Source organism: Lissotriton helveticus, chromosome 6, assembly GCF_964261635.1.
Source record: "Lissotriton helveticus chromosome 6, aLisHel1.1, whole genome shotgun sequence".
NCBI lineage: Eukaryota > Metazoa > Chordata > Amphibia > Caudata > Salamandridae > Lissotriton > Lissotriton helveticus.
Genome location: NC_136067.1, coordinates 473,225,201 through 473,240,479, shown reverse-complemented (window position 1 = coordinate 473,240,479; position 15,279 = coordinate 473,225,201).

Here is a 15,279-nt window from a genome sequence, read left to right as displayed (position 1 = left end):
GAAAGATGATGTGAAAATATTATGAGACTTTCTTTAAGCATTGAAACATAGGAAGGGTAAGAAAAAAAGAAACAATACAATGACATACCCACATTAATTTATATTTACCTAGAGTGGTGTGAAGACCAACCCTGGTCATGGGCTGGGATACAGGACAGGACCCCCGATAATGCAGGTGCCAACAGGATAGAACAGGTGCAGATCAGAATCAGGATAAGTACGGACCAGATTGGATCAGGACAGGACCACCGCAGGTCAGGACCGGCACCCACAGCTAAAGTGCAACGCCAGCGTCGCAACCCTCTCTGCAGCTAACAGTCGGACCCTGATTGGGTTATTGATTCTTCTTCCCAGTACCCTGATTGGGTTATCGATTCTTCTGACAGAGTGCTCCGGCAGCACCCCTACTCTTGATTGCCTATTGAGTGCGTTGGGTCAGTGACAGGTCAGCTATTCGGACAAGACGGACAAGCAAACTAGCTAAGCCTACTTTAGTTACACCATTTTCCAGGGCAGTGTACCACCCCCCAATGTTGCAAGTTTGTGTATTCCCTCAATTTTGATCAAAGACGAGGAGAGGTCATCACACCATACTAGTTATGAGATCATTTCATTCAAATATTCAAATTAATGTTCCCTTCCATAGTTTTATTTTCCCATTCACTTTTATTCCACCCAACAATGGATGTTTCAATAACAAATACAATCTATACGAAGATTTTTAAGTTGTCTTCCTTTCTGAGGGTTAATAGTTCATTTTCTCAGGTGCATCGCAGGCAAGACTGTCGTCGGCATGGATTCAGTGCCATGGCTTGTGGGCTCAGGAGAAATCAGTAAATGCGCGTTGAGAATCTCAAGATGGAGTTCAGCAATGACACATCAGGCCCAAATACGAGCTAGTAGCAAAGTCAAAGAGAAACAGTTTTAGAACAAAGAATAAATGAATGCACTGTATACCACTTATCTCTACTCTATTCCCATTACTTTATTTTAACTACAGCGTTAGGAATTAAGCAGAACGAACAATTTAGTAAAAGCAGCAATGCAAGCGTTAGCACATGAAAAAAGAGCAGCCATCTTCAGTTCTAGTGCACAGAAGCAAAGATTTCCCACCAAGCAAAGAATACGTCACGTCACGTGAGTGTGACAGACGCATGCGCAGAAAAGTTCCTCCGTTGCGGCAGCCATATTAGGTCACTCAAGTTACTGTTAGTGTAAGCACATATGCAAGCTTCCCCTAGATGCTAGAAATGTTGTGTGGTGCGTTATTAGTAAGACAAAACATGTTGATTAAAGTATTATATAATATTTCGAGAGGGTTGAATTCAAGCAAGTCTCTTTACGAGTGAAACCTTGCTCAATCAGAACACAGTGTGGGCACAGTTATACAGCGCGCCAGCTCAAAGCGCACACACCGAACAACATATGTCTCAGTACTATTTACTGTATCTACAATGGTAAATTTAGCTCAGAGCAATTGAACACCACTTGAAGGCAAACTTTACATCAGAACTTGCCATCACAACTTCCATCAACTGTTTGTATGCAGTCTAACACACATACAAATAGTCACATCACCAATCGCTTCAGCATTATTTATTTACCAAGACCTGAGGCTACATATGTAAACATTAGCATCTGAGCCAAGCGAGAATATTGTAGGAGCGCATGCGCACCTTCACTGTTGCATACCATCACTCACATGAAGTTAGCGGTGCACTCAGAGAAATGTAAGCATAGGCACCGCCACGCCTCCATGCGATAGCGTCATCACAACTGACGGTGTTTTGAGAGTGCATGCGCCCTCCTTTCTCCACATACCAACACGCTCATGAGGTTAGCGGTGCACTCTCTGCGATGCACACATCATCACGCTTTCTCATGTTAAAGTCATCCCCTCTATGGACGCGAGTTACTAATAGCTTTCACAAACAGCCCAGCTTTACCATAGGGGTCCCGGATATGGGCACTACCTAGGCACAATGCAGGCGGTGTACTACGGATGAGTAAGTCTTCTTACAACTAACAGGATGACATAAGGTATTTGATGGCTATGTTACGGGTTAGTGATTCTTTACTTTTTTCCCTGTGCCCACGAGCGTGTGACTACGAGTCACTGCCTACCGTCGAGACCCATGCAGTAAAACTTCGCTACGGCAAATGTAAGCTCTTTTTTACCCATTGTCTGGGTTGTTTTAACAAATGGAGGCACAAAATATTTATCTAACAAGTCAGCAACACAGCGTTTCTTTTGTTAATCTAGTATGAATTTTATACAGGCACTTTGATATTCCTTTAGTGCTGTTGCAAGTGCATTTCACTTATTTGATCACGATCATGGACAAATTTAATCTTGATCTTTTTAGCCAAAGCAGGCACAACGCGTATTAGTGCCACTACATTGCCACAGCCACAGATTCACATTTGGTTGTGAGTTAAATACTCCCCATCATGACCTACTGACGGACACCAGCGAAGGCACAAATAGGATCGATCAGCTTGAGGGCAGATAACCAGACGCAATTGGTTGTGTATTATCACATCTTATGTTTGTGTTTTTTCTACGTTTCCCTCCCCTTTTTTTCTCCATACAAGTTCGTAAAAGGCGATCTATAATCTGGAAGGTAGTTATCGTGGAACCGTGAGTAGTTCGGTCCCATTTACAGACCATAGGTTAGGATGCGCCTTAGCGTGCACACACCACCATGGTCTCCGGTCCTGACGAAAGCCTGGCAACTAGCATTCAGAGGCTGAAACATCTAGACCCGACTTCTTAATTTTGGATGTTCTTGAGCAATTTACTCAACCACAGCATCCACCATGTCTTTTTAACCTTGCCTTATTCTCCACCTAATAAAAATTTCTTTCGGAAGCAGCAAGTTCATTTTAATCTCACCCTATGGACCAGCACTTGTCACCGAAAAAAAAACACTCCGCTGTAATCAGGCGTCGTAGCACACCGGAGAGGCACTCGGCCTCTCTGGTGCAGGCCCAATGATAAAACATGTCACCAACTAGGTTGGTGGGTGAGGGCCCTTTTAACAAACATGAGTGATCCCTGTTAAAAGCTTCTTTGACTTTCTAGCTTCACTTTTCTATTGTTTAATTGATATTTCCCTGGAGAATAAGAGTGGAAGCATCGACTTCCCTTTCTCTCTTTTTGTTTATACATGAGATCTCTTCTTCCCAGGAATTATGTCACTTTCTGGAGGTCGGCAGTCTATTTAGGTGTGCAACACACCTAGACATTCCTCTTTCATCAGCCAGCAGCAGAGGAATTTGCAACCTACCCACCCAGCGAGAACAGAGGAGCTAAGAACAGTAAATCGCTGTTCAGTGTCGCAAGCGGAGTTACAGGGTGATCTTAATGCGAAAAGCGATTAATACCCCCTAAGATGGTGAGGAGGCTCCTAAATATGAGAGCCTTCTGACCATAGGGGACCATGAGAAGAATGCAACAGCTACCCCTTTGTCCTGGAATGGACAGTGGGTAGCCTGACAGCTGGATGTTGGCCTTACCTCGATCTGTGGTGGCAGGTGCACAACCACATAAAAATATTTGGGCCTCAGCCCCAATATGAAATATACAGCACCGGATAAATAATGAGATGGCAACGTAATACCCGGTGGCTGGAGAGTGTTCCAGGATGGGTGTCAGCTGTTAATCCTAAACGGCGCTGCACTCGTATGATCACCCGTAAGCCAACCCTACCTGTGTGCTGTATAACAGAATAAACTTGAGACATTTTTCTGAGAAGAAAAAAGTGTTGGTCTGTATTGTCGATGATGCAACTGTATTTTGTCACAAATGTATGTGTATTGATGTATCAGAAAACAAAGGGGCTAGGGGTGGAAATGCTAAGAAAAAATCGCTCTGAAAGGGAGGTTTCAGTTCAGTAATGTTGCATCTGCAAGCCAAGACCTGTGCTAGTCTTTCAGGGCCGCCAAATCCGGGGTTTTGGGTCAACCTTTGACGCTGATTCGTTTGGTGACCTCAGCAATCTCCTGTGATCTCATTGGAGTTCGGGGTTCAAGATAATCCCTAGGGACGGGTGGCATGGTTGTGGTCTGTTGGCTACATGCCACCCTGTGTAGGTAACCCCCCCACCCCTTTGAAGTACACCTGTGACGCCAGACCTCCACACTCCTCTTTGTGCAGTGACATTACCGGCGTTTCTTTTACCAACCGATCACCAAACACATAAAATCCACGGTCCAAGCACGCCAAAGAGCGGGCACTGTTATCATGTCCCTTTCGGGCTGGTTACTTTCATTGCCCGGATCCCATCACTGTGCTGCTGAGGGATATGCGCGTGTCAGAGGCACCCCTCCCTTCTGGAGCCCGTGGGAAGCCTCTTGCGGATTCTGTAGGAGTGCAGCAGCAGCGAGATCGTGAGTTCGGGAGGGAAGTGAGCGCGCTCTGTTACAATGCTGTGAAGCAGAGACGTGAAAGCGCCTGCTGCCCAAGGAGTGTGCAACCCCGGGGAGCATCGCCCTGTCATCGGATCACACGGCTTCCGCCCAATCCTCTGCCTTCCCAGCCAATACTCTGTATAGCCGGTGCTCCTACACTTAAAAAAACCAACGGCGATCTAATTCGTATCGGAACCTGGGGACAAATCAAAAGAAGCCCTGGGTGTCGGGGGGCAGATCTATGAACCCTCCCCCACACCCACTGGAACTCCTCAAGTTCGATTGAAGTTTGATTGCCTTGATTCGATGTGATTGATCTTGGAGGATAATTCGCATGGGAAAGATGCGTGCATTGCAATTTTCTGGCCTCGGATACAGACTGGCACTGGTGGGGGTAGCACAGCGACTGCGAGAAGGTGTCGCTGGCTCTTTCTTTCGCGTTTGATTCCAGTTTGCGCTTCTGGTCTGCGTGTGCCTCTGCGCACTGGGCTGTTGTTGGGGAGGTCTCTGCCTGCGCAGCTCCTGCTCCTTCCCCTACGTGCGCGAGGGATGGTTGAGTCCAGCTGCTGGTACTGCCGCTGTAGCAGTCTGTCTGCACTGCTCTCTGCTGCGTCTGGATCCCTCCCCTTTCCTCCTCCTTCCACGTTCCTATGTGCAGAGCCGATCTCTACCCATCTCCCCCTGCCCGCCGCCTGTCTGTGCTGATCTGCCCCTCCGGCGCCTCGTTCTGCCTCGGTCCAGCCGGCAGCTTCCCAGGATCGCCCCGGATTCCCCTGCGCCTCCCTCTGCCCGCCCGCCTCTCCGCGCCTCGTCCCCGCAGTTGCTCTCCCTGGTGCTGGATGAGATGAGAGCGCACCACCATCTCCACGAGGCGTCCGACCTTCTCCTCTTCGGTCCCGGATCGCTGTGAGGTTTTGCACCGTTTTGGGGGAGATTACAGCGCTGGCAACATCTCCCCCGTTTGGAGCCCCTAGGATTGGATTGTATATTTCCAGACATGACAGCGTGGAGGACGCTCAGGTCTCTGCTCGTGTTCTGCTGGGGACTCTTGGCTGCAGCAGAGGAGGGTAAGAGTTATTTGACTTAATTGTCTTTTATCAATGTACATCAGCCCCCGTGCCCCCCACTACTCCCAATCTTGAGTGCTGACAGTTGTTTGCGCACCGGGAGCTTTGCGTGGTTGAAGTTGGCTTGCGGTGGGTCCTGCTGCTGTGGTCTGGTTTTCAGAACATGCAGTTTTGAGATTCCGCTCTCATTTCTCTCATACATCACTGTGCATCCTGAACTGTGGTCTTTCATACATCTCCAGCAGGAGAAGCAGTGGGGACGCGGATACATAGACTTACTTTGTTTCTCTAGCAACCTTCATAGGCTGCAGAATAGACTGGATTGCCTGGCAGGTTCTCTGTGGGCACGGAGCCGTGTATTGATCTGGCAGTGTTGTAGTGGAAATGGGCATGTTTTTCATTTCAATCCTTTGTAAAAAATAACGTAATGTGCTGTACTTCAAACTCCAGACACCCCATCCACCAACTCTTGTCAGGGAAGGAGAGTTGTTGCTGCTTGTTGACTTTTCCTGGTACAGTCAGTGTTTGAGAAGGCGTGGGGAGACAGGCGTTGTGTCACCTGACATACTAAATGAGCACTTCTGGACAGGGCGTGTTCATTTATCTGCATGTTATGTCTCAATATATCAAGTTATTGGGAAGGCGGGCACCCTGCCACGCCTGTTGACAGCCGGCCATCACTTACCAGAAAGAGTAAATCAGGTGCCCACCTGCTCTCCAACTTGAGACGTTCGCTTCTCGCTTCCTGGACCATGTGCCCTTCCTGCGTCTGGGCGGTTCGCCGAAGTCTGGTGTACAGTGAGGCCTCCATGACATACAACTGCAACACACACCCAGCACTACGCCACTTCGGGCCATCTGAAGACATGAGTCTCTCTCCTCGTGAATCTGAAATAAGTAAGGAAATGGGAACCCCTTACCACTGGCACACGCCCTAGCTCATTCCAGGGGGCCGACATCAATAAACGTTTGCATTACAAGTGTGCTTACCTAATTACGATACACGTATTATCAATGCTCAGACTAAAGCCAATATGTTTAAAAAAAACTCCTGCACATGTCACTTGCGTTGCTATAATACCGGACGTAGCATAGGTCACATAATCAACCATATAACCTCCATGGCCTCACAAGGCCCTCTGCCCCTCAAAAGGCTCCTGTTTCCTGCTGAGGAGCCATGGAAAGCGCATGGCATGAAGGTTCTCAGCTAAACAGCGGCTCTCAGTTAGCAGGGCTCAGAGTACCATGTCTACTTCATGTGAGCCATGAGATGAGGGAGCCAAAGGCAGTGCCAGGGGTGGCATGGAACGTGCCAGGGAAACATCCTTTACACCTGGATACCTCTAATTGGCTAAGTCCACCTCCGTTTACAGTTATAACACTTATGTTCAGTAGGCGGGTCTGCTTACGCCCACTCTTTAAGTGAGAGACATTTACGTAAGCCTTGTAAGAGGGCAGCCGTGCCTTCATGCCAACGTGAGAGCCAGTGCCCGTGACACGAGGATGTGTGCTCCTGCTACCTTCACCTGCAGCCTGAGACTATGAGGCGCAGATTTGAGTCATGTGCGCCCCCTTTTCCTTTGTGTAACAACCTCGCTCCTTACAATAACCTGTCTGGCTTCCTGTTTTAATGCCCGTTCTCATTATTGGCGCGATAAAGAAGTGTGTGAACCTGGCGCGCAGCTGTTAATATCCGTAATACGGTGGTGACCGAATCGATACGTCAATTAACCCCTGCTGGAAAGCAAGCAGCGGCGGTGCTCTGCTTGGCGCCCACTGACCCAGTTGCTGACTCCTTATTTTATCGCGCCTAGAGAACTCACCTCGCTTTTTAATCCAGTGTCCCGGGGCTTGCATGCTGCTGCTAGCGGATGTCAGGGCAGCAGGCTCCGCTGTCATCTCTCTTCGCTTGTTGTGCAGCAGATGCTGGTTGATTTTGTCCCCAGGAGCCTGGAGATGCGGACGGCTCCCCAAGCGTAGCTGACACATAACATTTGGATGCCGCATATCTGATTCCTAGGAGTTTTAAACCATCAGAGAACCCGCTGGCCTCCCGTTCACCCGTCCTCGGTGTTATAGTACAAGGAGAAATGCCTTATCTGCACGAGCTCCCCGTTTCTGGAACAGGAGCAACCCTCATTCACGACATCAAGAGTTGAGAAAAGACACCCCCGACCTATTAACCCTCCCCCCAAACCGCGGCTTGCGCAGTCATTGGCGCCCCGCCGCCTTGGTGGCATACAGGTGGTTATCTTGTCATAGTAATAACTTGCTTTACATGGCTCTTCATACGTAGTTTGCACGTCTCACTATTATCGAATATAATCTCCAGGTTAATTGTGCTCAATAGACAGAGCTCAGAAGGACTGAAGTCTAGGCGGGCCTGATGGCATCCAACCTCTTGGCGTGCAGGCCACAGTGTACTCACTGAGCCACCTCTGCGTCCTCATACCTCCTCCTTGTATTACCTCAAACCACTGCGCACTGTTGCTTCTGCCCAGTTAAAGGCAACAGCAATTCCCCAAAGCACCAATGAACAAACTCCAGCCTCTCACCTCCTGCACACCTGTGCCTCCAATGTGCCTCATCTCAAAAGGAGGCGAAAGGATGCGCTGAGTGAACCCCGGCGTGGCACCTCAATCAGGCACTCTTCTTCCACTTCTGTGACACACTTTACGCTGAATCTGCTGGACTCACACGTGCACCATCAATCATGCAGTGTGGCGACCCCCCCCCCCCCTGTGAAGATCATCTCCACAGGAATAATTAGTCCATATTTGTTCTGTCTTGTGTGTCATTCTGTCAACCACGTCACGCTGCCATTTACTCGTATCAAGGTCGTAGTTACCATTGGTGCAGCAGGCGCGGTCGCACCGGGGCCCGGGCCCTGAGGGGCCCAGTGGACCACATCAACAGCAGTCAAAAGGCCTTTTGCCCCGCTTGCATCAGCCCCATTGCACCCTTGCTACACTACTGACTCGAATCTGCAGAGCTTCGGTCGGCTTCCGAATACTCTCGCCTTTGCAGTACTCCGAGCCCTGAGTGAGTGTACACGCTCAAGGCGCCGACATGGTGGTGACTTGTCCACAGAAAGCACCACACTGGCTCAACTGTTTCAAAAACGCCTCGCCTCACGGGTACATAAGTGTGGACTGAGTTGCAACGCAGCTTTGTGTCTGCACGTTGGTGTTGCTAACGTACCTGAATCCCACCTACCATACGACCATCACATGCCACGCATCTGTTCCTTTTCACAATGTATTGCCGAATTTAGATGACGCGTCCCTCCCCTCACAAGGCCGCCAAGCATTTCTTAGCGGGAGACGACCCTCATTATTGGAGCTTTGTGCCACAGTCGCGCGCCAGAGTACCGTGCCACGCGAGCCCGGGAAAGCACAGCAAGGGCACTGTCCATCCGTGAATTGCCACACCGTCCATGCTCCCCCGTGCTCCCTTCCCACCAACCGTGCTCCCCGTGCTCTGTAAGATGACGTGGGGACCTTTCACGGCAAGGAAGAATCTGTGGGCGGGGTGTCGCAATTATTAACGTTATTAGACACGTCAGTTCTGCCACAAAGGTTTCACATTTGTCTCCCCCAGGTGTAGCTTGTCAGAGATTTGTGTCACATAGCTCATACCTCATAATTGCCGTCACCGAAGCCACAAGCGAAGACCTGTGTACATCATACTGAAGCATTGTGCAGCCGAATACAGGCTCACTTCACAGTATCTCCTTGACTCTCCTATTAACATTCAGAGCAAAGGGAGAGCAAAGGCACGTCCCCTCTATAAATAGTCCAGTGTGCAAAGTACAACAAAGCCGAATATACTTCTCCACATTCATGAGGAGAAAGGGGGTCACAGTGGAGTCAAACGGACGGAAGCAAGGGAGAGAGCAGGAAGGGAAGGAAGGGGGAAGGAAGAAGAAAACGAAGGAAGGTATACTCGAAGTAGGGTAGAAAAGTGGAAAAAAGGCAGACATACCGTGTTGAGGAAATTAAGGCAGTAAGTGGAAAGAACACTGGAATGAAGAGCAAACGAGGGAAATGAGGGTGAGGAGAGAAAGTATCAGAGGAGTTATAATGGATGGAAGGAGACAATGAGGTAAGAAGGAATTAAAAAATGAAAGGAAGGAAGAACGAGAAAGGAAAGCAAGAGGGAGCTATGTAGAGGTGACTGGAGATTGTGAACTTAATGGGCGAGTAATGAAAAGAAGGAAAAGGCACAAGGGAGAAATGTAAGAAGCGGAGGCGAAGTAAAGAAGATGTACAGGAAAGACGGAAGAAAAGACCAATGGGACTAAGAAAGAAGGGAGGTGGGGGAGAGACTGTGGCAAATGAGGAAGGAATGAAAGAAGAGAGGGTGTTGCAGGATTTAAAAGAGTGATCTTGCATTCTGCATCAATGGCCATGATGTATATTGAATTTAGGCACATGGGAATCTCTTGGAGCACAGATGCATATTACATTTGTACAAAGGTTCGCCATCAAAGCCATGGCCAGTGGGCATCAAACGTTCAAGGTATAGTCTTGGACGCAGAATAATGCGCATTATATGGCCCAAAATAATACAATTTTAAAGCAACTGATGCTAATGTCAGCGGCGGGTTGGGGTGCAGTGTCCTGAGCATCCGGCAGTGCAGTACTATTTCAACATTCAACGCCCAGTGGGCAATGGTCGACTCTGTGAGGATGCAACCATACGACAGGACCAGATAATGGCAACCAAGTGAAGGCATGGAGGACTGGACGGGCTCTGCTGTTTGCAAATGAAATACCCTTAACTTTAAAGGTTCATATATCTGTTAGCAAGCAAAATGCCTTCCATTGCACACAGAACTAGAGAAGGAACAACATGAAAAGTAATCAGCTGAGAAACGAGAAAACGCATTGTTGAGGTCCTTTGTGTAATTGAACCTGCTCATTAGAGATGCTTGAAATTTAGAGGCCTCGTGCTAAGTGGTTGGGAGATTATGGGCTCCCGTGTCCAAATCTAAATTTGTAACTTAAATATGACTTTAGAAGCAACATTTTGAGAAACTCCCTGATAACGAGGGACTGAGCTGGCACATTTAATGGCACTAGTACTTTTCACACATAGGTTTGTGCAGGTCATTCACGTGGAGAACAGTCTGAACATCGATTTTGGAGATGGCCTCTGAGATGCTTGATAAACTCACAGCACCGAATTGCTGCCTCCCAAAGTCGGCCACTGAGATTGTCTTATCGGGGGATACACCTAGGTTAAATCTGCATCCAGGCAGAGGCTGGCCAGAGATGCTTCTGAGGCATAATTAGACACATACACCAGTGGTGCAGCCTAAACACTGCTGGTTGTTTTCCAGAGAGGGTTTGAAGGACCATGGTTGACAAGCAATGGCACGTAAGTCACAGATTCCTCCTGCACATGAATGTACCGCTACAGAGAGCCTGGTTAGATACATACTACAAAGGTTAACCTTTGGCACATTGGTGGCTACATCTAAAGACCTCTGGAGGCCTGGATTAATGAATAAACCAGAGACTGAGCTTGCACGGAGGAGCTAGCAATATACCAACATTTATAGGAGTCTTGTCAAAGAGGTGTCTTGGGAATAAGCACGTATCTTGGTGAGATCATCATACAGAACATTGTAGAGATGGGCACCAAAGTAGCACCTGCACATTAGAAATAGCTGCCCACAAAAGCATGCATGGTTATGTTGAGACATGTGCAGCAAACGCTTTAGCTTCATTGAGAGATTTATGGTTTAGGGACATGCAAATACACTAGTAATGATATCGGATCTCTGGAGAAGACTAATCAAAGTAGTTTGTTGAGTTCCAGACATATGTTTTGCAAACATGTTTGGTATATACAGACTCCCTCCCCCCCTCTCTCTCACTTTCTCTCACACACACACAGCCCCTAGAAGATTAACCTGCACAATGGAGGTAACGGCACAAAAGTCTTGTGAAGAGCCTGTTAATACAACTGCAACAAAGTCAGCGCCTTCACCTTGGCCGATGCTGCACAACGAGGCTAATAAAGGCATGTGCACACATATGTACCTGAGGGCGGAGACTGCACCGTATATGTGGCTAGGCATAAAGTTTTGTGGTAGGAAAGCCTGAATCAGATGTTGTGGGAACATTTTCTTGCTGCAGATTGGTTTCACATGTGCACTAAAAACTAGCGCATCACTCTGTGTGTGATTCGTTGCATAGATCCTCATGGTGTCTGGTCACACACATCCATCAGAGGCTGAGTTTGCACTTTAGTGGTGGTGGGAAAGAAAGACTTGTGAAGGTCTGGTAATGAAGGAATACGAGAGAACGAGCCTGCATTAGAGTTAATAGTCCATAGTAGCTTGTAGCGTTCTGCACCCTGGGGCTAAGCATGTAAATTGGAGATGACATTGGATATTGAGGGGTTCACAGAGAAGTGCATCATACGCTTAGGACGAATCATTAGCCGACTGAATACAGAGACGAGGTGTGTACTCACAGACCGAGCAGAAATCGAGACTGCTCTTTGAAAATGGCTGCACATAGATACTCTCAGTAGTCACACGTGAGCCTGGAGCTGTTCCTTTCCCGTGGAAGCAGGTGCACACCAAGCATTTGCACACATGCAGTAGAGACTGGGTCTAAACCATGTACGTCGAGTCACAAAGCCTCCTTGAGCGACCAGCTGACAGGTGTAGGAGATCTAAGATTTCAGTGTGGAAGTTGCCCATGTAGGTTCGATCAAGTACGAGCTGCTGGGTATTTACCCTGGAGATATGTGTCACGAGGAACATGGTCTGAAGCTTCTGGATGAAGCATCCTTTCAGCTGCAGATCTGGGCACTGCATTAAAAATGAGCGCCTGCATGAAGACACATCACGAGAATGGTTCATCCATCCTATTAAAGTTCTCATAAGCTTCCAGGTAACTCATTCAGTCCCGTTTAATTTAAGATTGCATTTTGGGACTTGTAGTCTTGACTTGATAATGGGATCGCATTAGTACAAACCACGGAATGCAAAGAGACATTCCTGACCTGTATTTATTACTGGTGCAAAAACTGGGAAGGTTGCCGGTTCCACCTTGGTTCTACATCTTCACAGCTTCTGTGAGTGGCCATCTCCAGGGTTGCGGGTCACAGTGGACAGGCAGTTGGTGACTGGCTGAGAGTCGAAGATGGGCGGCTACCTTGCTCGTTTCACATAGTCTCGCCGGTATCCCAGAGCAGCCTGTGTATTGAAACATTTTACTGCGTGGCTATAGATATTAGGACGGAGAAACTAAAGAAGCCTTGCACTTAAATAAGCCACCCTAATTGCCTTCTGAGACGTATATTGCCTGCACTATGCCATCGAGAGTATTGAACTGTTTTTTATTCTTTAATTCTGTAATCAAAAATTGCATTTTTAGTAACTGTAAATCAATAACTCGGCACACACGGAGCTGCGTAATCTTGGAATCATTTTTCAACGAGTGCTGTTTTTATTTCCTTTGCTCCTTCTGAAAAAAATGCTGTAACGATGTCTTGCCAAACACTTAAGGACTGTGGAAATTGGTCTATGAAGCGAACACTAAAATGAGACTGAGGGAAGTCTCCCCTGCCAGCTTATAAGTGAGAATACCAGAGTGTTCTCTGCAAGAAAAGAGGTGAATGCCTCTTGGAGTGAAGCCACCTGCTGCTGGACTCTTATTTAAGTGCACGGCCTTCACGCGCTCTCTAATGTACGTCCTTATGGGCGAAGAGAGACTGCGAGAGTACAATAACGAGCTGACCGCTCTCTCGGAAATGGACTAATTGATTCTGGGCATTAGAGATGCGTCGACAGACATTTTGGAATAGAAAAGACTAAAAGAGCACACTTATGCAGATTCGACCCCCCCCCCCATCCCCACCACATGGCCCTTGCTGTTTATTGCTGTTTATTTTATAGAAGGTGGACACAAGCACTTCTTCCTGCGTGTTACACTGTGTTTGTTTCTTGTGTGGGATCACTGTTACGCTCAAGAAACCTTCCCGGGAACCGCGGTAACACTGCATGTTTACTTACATGAGAAGGATTTACAGAATTGTACTGCATGCAACCCGCGATTGACAACCCCAAATCCATTCACCAAGGCTCCTTCGTCTGGATTCGTAGAGAGAGGTACATTTTCTGTTAGAGGGGGGCCTTTGTACGGACATGCTTTATGGCTGTCATTCTTGCTTCTCTGGCTGTTCGGCGGGGAGGCTTGTTTGCAGCATGTTAATGATGTTCCCCTGCTGTAGCTTAAGGATGGCTGAGCGAGCAAGCAGGGTTTCTTCGCTCGCGACCCCCGCCACCGCCCCCCAATATTCAGACCCCGCGAGGAGAAGGCATCCTATTCTACGGGAGAAATGCCACGGAATGCGATATTCACAGAAATTCACAACGGCGCTGTTGCTGCAACGTGCGCTTTGTAATGTCCGAGCTAGAAGCTGAGGCCTTTTACTGGTGCGTCCGTTCTCTGTAACTCGGAAAACGAGTGCCTCTTTACTTTAACGAACAGTTTATTGCTATATTTAGTGTGCCATTCACACGGCATATTCATGATAATTCATACGTCATCGCCACTGGTTATCAGGAAATCCAGGCAACGTTTTGCAGAGCTGAGACATAAAAATACTTATTTAAATTACACAAGTGACCAACTTATATTACAACTATTATAGTTCAGGCTATGCATGAGGATGCATGCTTACTAGGTTCTATGTTTTATGGTAAAATATGGAATCAGTTGAAGACTGGTGTATAAAATTGCATATTTTCATTTTACTATCATTATAACTCGTTAACTGTTTCCCCTTTGTGTCTTTATATTTCTTTCACTACCTCAATCCCACACCTTTCCTCTTTCTGCCCTCAGCTGTCAATTTTCTTTTTTCCAGTTTCCATGTAACATCCCTTTCTCTCTCACTCACCCATCCACATAAACACAGTTTCTCTCTTTTATACATTCTATCTCTAATACTTGGGTGCATGCTCTCTGTGTGTAAAAGCCCATCTCTAATTTCCTTATTACAGGTAACCTATGACGTTTCTAGACACCTGTAATAACGAAATGCCGTAGCTGCTCAACTGTAATATAGCGATAAGGAACCCCCTGCCATATATTATAAGGATATTGCAAGTCATTGAGGAGTTCCAAAACCATGTAGAGGAATGAGGCCGATGACCACATCCCTTTATAAGGTAATGGAACTCTGAGGTGACTTGCAATATCCTCATTATGTACGGTGGGGTACTTTATCTCATATAATACATGGTCACACCATCAACTTTCCCACAAACCACTTAAATCTTTAGTGAGAAACTCTTTCATATTAAAGAAATAACATGTTTGCAAACACAAAGAATAAAAATAGTACCTCTAGTGCAAAATTAAACAAATTATAAGCTTGTTATTTATTTGTTGAAATGGAGTATCAGAATCAGTCAGTCAGAATAACTTTATTCGGCTTACTCAAAAGCCATACAAAGCAAAAAAAATAAATACATTTCATATAAAATTATCCTAATTATACAGAAAACATTAAATGAATAGCAATTTAACATACAATTGAAAAGTATATCATTTACACACAAGTATAAAAAGGTAAAAAACATTTTACTCTAAAACTAATCTTGACAAACAGCTTTCGCCCTTGAGGCGGCTACCAGAAAACTAGCAATGCAAAAAGTAACATGGGGGTTGGGTAATAATTGTAGATAGAGCAAAGCCGGTCTTACTTGGGTGAAGCCGGCCTTTTTGAGTATGGGCAACAAATATTTTTTCCGTGGTTCTGAAAACAACCC